Here is a 5,569-nt window from a genome sequence, read left to right as displayed (position 1 = left end):
TGAACTTGAACCTATAATTGTAAATGAAAACAAAAAGGTATTTAAATTATATAATTTATTATCCAAGTAACCCGTAACATGGATTCTACGCTAGAGTGAAAATGATTTATCCAGGTGTCAGTCTTTTGCTTTCTTAAAAAAACGTTTCCTTTTTTGTAAATGTGGATAACAAAAAAAGTTATTTAAAAAAAATCATAGGGAATTAATCTCCGGATAGACTAGTTTTTTTCTGCTACAGATGGTTTTGCGAAATAGTAGTGTTCTATTGCGGCTTTTATGTCGTGGTTTGGGTATTTTATTGATAACTTTTGAACACCGATCAATTGCCTTATCTTTAGCGAGCTTGTTTCAACTTACGCAAAAGCAAGCAGAATTCAAATTTGCTAAAATCTCAAATTTGCAGTGTACATAGCAGAAACAATTTTTATCTCACTGAGGGAAAACTAAGAAATATTCCCTTTTTTGGTTTATTGTTGATTTAAACTTTCAAGAACCAAACGCCTCTACATGCAAACTAAAATATAAGCCAGATGGTGTCGAAGGAGCCAAGTCCCTGTTATACTGCGTCTCTGTGTTTAAAGTGGAGGAGGAATCTTTGCCAAAATAGTATGGGGGTGCAATGTTTAGGAGGAAGGACGGACAAGAATCGATAAGATGAAAATGATTGTCCTTGTAACGACATGGAATGGCTTAAAAGAGCCCTGGGCTGCAAAACATATTTACAAATAATAAAAGCGATTTTGTTCAATCCCTAGATCTGACTTGATTTAAGCTTTAAGAAAACAAGGCCCCCGGAACTGTAAGGAGCCAGCAACTCTCATAGCCCTCCCCTCCCTTTCCCCTGGGGGTTTCAGAGAGCTAAGGGGCACTGCTAGGAAGTCTTCCCATGCCCGGTCACAGCTGAGCCTTCAAAGGCCTCAAAGCTACTGAGCCCAGCCGCCAGAAAATCAAAAGCCGGGAGCAGTCCTGGCCACATTTCAAAGCAAAGACTTTGCGGAAACAAGCCAAAAAGCTGAGCCCTCCAGGAGGATTGCAATTCAACAGCTGACCCAGGGTTTCCTAGGGTTGCTTAGTCTGGGTCCAGGCTACCTGTCCACGGGGTCGTTGACGCTGCCCCCGCCTCCTACCTAAACTTTCTCCGACCGCAATGGCGTCGGCCTTCAAGCACGGATCCCGAAGTCCACGTTTTTGTCAAACACAGACGGAGATGCAATTCAACAATAACGAGTGGCAGTTGATTTTCCCCTAGGGTTAAGTACGTCAAATACCCTGGGTGTTGCTTTCCTTCCCTGATCCACTGAATGTGTAAGGAAATGGAACGTTTGTACACATTTTCAATCTGCAGACTTTTGGTGGTGTACATCCACTGCTACAGCTCCAGTCTGGCAGCGTGTCAGACATGTTTAGCCTGCCGGTTTGTATGGAGTTTCCTAAATAGGGGAAATAATACATTTTAGATAAATGAACGGATGAGTGAGGGGGTATACTAAGGGGATTGTGGAAGGGGAAGGGGGGGGGGGCGCACACGGAGTTCTGCATGCCTTGCAAGAAGGGATTCTTGACTAAACATTGTTGTTTGCGGTGCAATAATAGTTTCGTTTTTAGCATCACTTTAAATGGCGCACGTACCCCAGACTCAATGTTCAGTGATAACATTATGGCGACCTTCAGATTGGCATTCGTGTGCATACAGTTTACTTTACCAAACGAAACAATAAAAAAAAAATACATTAAGTTAAGCCAAAGTTGTTTTTGCTGAAAACAATTCCTCACTTTTTGCTCTCTATCTGCCCAATGCTAATATTTTGTCTATACAATATAAAAACAGCAACACAAACGTTTGTAGATGAACTAAGCCCCACGGATCTACTTATAAGAAATAATGATCTACGTTTGTGTTGATTTTTGACTGGAAATTAAGTTAAGAAAACTAAACCTACTGCGGCGCAATTTCTCTAACTTATAATGTGGAATGGTAGAAACGAATGGAAATACGCAAACGCAAACATGGCCGTGTTTATCTGTGAAACAGGTTAATAGTTCACACGTTGTACGTGTTCGTGTGATTCCATAACAAAGGACTTTGCAAAAGGGGGTGTGTTTGAATTTACTTCGCTGCAATATGAAACATTTTCTTGACTTTGCAATATTCCGTTAATTCATGTCCTTTTGAGTGACATCCTAGAAGACGCGATTAAAATTTGATTTCTTAGCTTTATCGGAGCAAGCAGTTTGTTTTTTAATGCACTCTTGTGCAACATCATATCGCGTCGATGAAATTGATGTTATGAATGAAATGGACGAAAACAATATCTACTAAAGTGTTGGAAATTATGATAGCAAGCAGCAACATTTTCGAAAACGAATTCATCGTTTTTAAAGGTATTCCATCCCTTAAAACAGTTTTTCTGCTCTTGAGCTTCTATCGCCTGTGCGAATTTTCAAAGGGGCGTGTTTGGATTTCCACCGATGAGCTGCGTGGAATAAAATTGACTCAAAGCATTCCGAATGTCTGATCAGAAATGGAGAACCTATGAAATAACGTTCTAGCTTGCTTAACAATGGTAATGTTTTTCGTCTTTTCTTAAATCTATCCAAGAAACGGTTGTGAACGTATGGGCGTTATGGCGAAGGAATCACTTTTAGGTTACACTGACATGAAAATCACAAGACATATTACCGACAAGGACATTGTCCAAACGGCAAACGATACGTCAACTGATCGCGAAAAAAGGTTTATGTCGAAATATTAATTTTTCTGTCGTTGAAGTCCAAATAACTTTCTTACTCTTCACGGGCGCAGCATACATTCATTGGCGCTTACAAATACACACAAAAGTGCATAAATTAAAGCAGCTATCGCAGTCTTACCTTGCACGGCAAAGGGAAGATTTCCAAAGATGACCAAAATCAGCAAAGCGGACAGCAAAGTTGCGAGATTCATTTTGAAGCACACTTTGTAAACTGAATCAATTTGTTGTATATGGTCTGGTCTCCAAAAATGTCAGGTTCTTGTACTAATACAACGGATTTCTGATTGGTTAAAATTGGTAGTTACGTCAGGAACTGTATCATATTCGGGAATAATACGTGATGCTTGTCATGCTTTAAAAAGACGCGTGCTTAAATATGATATTGTTCAATGCTAAAAGATGAACTGTTTTTCTACTGTGGTTTTCCGAATCTTAGGTGACACGGGTATGGCAGTGGGTGGGCCATTTTTCTATTTTCTATTTTCTGTTATGGTCCTGACTTGGATCTGCTTTAGGTAACTTGACTTGTGCCATTTTCGCTTAAACTTATCCGAAGCAAAGAGAAGAAAAAAGATGACTACATGGTTTTATCAAAATTTGAGATAAGCCGTTAAAACCAAAGGAGTGTTTACGAGCTTTTGCTTTTCTTGCTTGTGTATACAGTTTTCTTTAACAAAGGGAAAATAATTGAAAATGGCTTTGGGTGTCGGCAAGGTTGTTCTTGCTGAAGATCTTTAATTGATTTTAGTTTTCTATCGACCCAATGATAATGTTTGTGCTGTGCAGTATAAACACACCTGCATGGAAGATTTTGGAGAGAATAACACTTAAATCTGGGGAAAGGAAAATGATGATTTCTTGTGCGTTAGAGGAGATTACTTTGACTCCGAATTTGTTTGGGAATACCGCAATATGTTGTATTTCATACGAAAATTAGAAAGAAAAGACGCAAATGCAAACATGGATATGTTTGTCTTGGACGCAGGTTAAATAGTTCACGAAGTGTGTGTTGTTATTATCAAGAACAAAGGACATAAAGTAGGGGGGTGTGCTTCGATGCAAACTGAAATACTTAGCAGGCTTATTATTAGCCTGTGTACAGCCGTGAAATCAAAGAGCTTGAAAAGAAATTCTACAAGATTGCGTATACGTTACCATAAATAATAGAACGACAACGAAAGACGGGTTCGACCACCCCTTCCCCTTGTAACATGGCGGGGTATGAACAAGCCTTACTCACCTTTAAATCTGGAACTTCTAACCCCGGTCCCCCCTCCAACACCACCACTTGTCTGAAAAGGGTTCAAAACCCTTTTAAAACATGTCTGTAATACCCGAAAACATTTTACGAGGCTTTTTTTAAGATTGGCAGAGATATTACTGGAGTATCAAGCTATCGTAAAAGGAAGTGATCGTATCAATTTACTGACACAAGCAGTACAGTTAACAACTTTTATCAGATAATAAAGCTCCAGATAATATAGCCATTGGAAATGATGTCATATCAGTTGTACAACACTGATCGTGATTAGTACAAAAGAAATCAAACTTTTTATCGATCTCATTTTCGGTGCGCAAAGCCTTGATAATCGTTAACAAAAGTGATCCGTTAAAAAGAGTATTGGTCACCGACAATAAAAGAAGATAAACTGCAAGCGTTTATGTTTAGAATTTTTCCTCGGCGCGCGCGCTCGATGCATGATGGTGTGTCATCGCGGCATAAATTACGTGCGCAAAAAAGGATGCGCATAGAGCAGTTTCTAGTAATGTCTCGTAAAACTAAAGTTATTACACTGACCAATTACAAGGGACACTAACAATTCAGCAAACCAAAGTTATTACATGTAGTAGTCACTAAACGCGCGTAAACGTGCGCGAGTAAACTCACAATTGTTTTTGGTTTTACTTCTAATTGGCTGGAAAAGTGGCGCGATATTTCTGAGCCAATCAGTGAGCGTAATAAAGAGAAAGCAAAATAAAAGCAAATTTCTTTCGACTGTCGAGTGAAAACCGCTCTAAAAGATAATCATGCCATTGTTTGTAAAAAAAAAAAAAAGGGTGTGGGTTAATGCAGAGCTCTTATGTCCGGCTTAATACATCCTGAAAATCTTTATGTCAATATTAATATTGTTAATATAATAGTTGTCCTGTTAATAACAAAATAATTTAGTCGAGTTTCAAAGGAATATTTACAGTGCGACGCGCCTTACCGTGGCCACCTAACAAACTTTTTTTTTTTTACAAGTGTCTTCTCGTAATATTATTATTTTTCGGACGAACACGCCTCCTTGCAAAGTTGAATACGATCAAACAGATACTTGTTACATCGTATTTGTCAGCAAAACGCAGTGAAAACGTAAAATATTACAAGTTGGGTGGGTAGTTTGTTGGGTGGCCACGGTACAGCGCGTCGCACTGTAATGTTTTTTTTTTGTTGTTTTTAATTCCTGCCAACCTCGATATCACTCCTTTGTTGACAGATGGGTCAATAACCAAGGTTATAAGCGGCGGAGGGGGTTGCATTCTGGTTTATGGTATTTTAAAACACTCTTACGGAAAATGTAGTTTATAGTCAAAACATTATTGCTGAGATGATGAAATCCTTTATCTGCATTTATTACCTGAAACGTATGTTTTAATTCATTGTGTTATACAACAGCAGTTTCCCTTGCTCCAAATGCGATTTTCATTTCATTTCGTCGAACTTCAGTTCACATGAGCAAAACCTATTGTGTTTAGTCAATTGCTGGTTTTCACTGTCACGCAATCAAAAAATAAATTCGAAACTATTCAACTACAGAGGCTCTAAATTTCAA

The sequence above is a fragment of the Oculina patagonica genome, chromosome 9, assembly GCF_052425735.1.
Source record: "Oculina patagonica isolate OP01 chromosome 9, crgOcupat, whole genome shotgun sequence".
Classification (NCBI taxonomy): Eukaryota; Metazoa; Cnidaria; class Anthozoa; order Scleractinia; family Oculinidae; genus Oculina; species Oculina patagonica.
The sequence above is the reverse complement of the archived record's forward strand: the minus strand, read 5'-3'. Positions refer to the sequence as shown.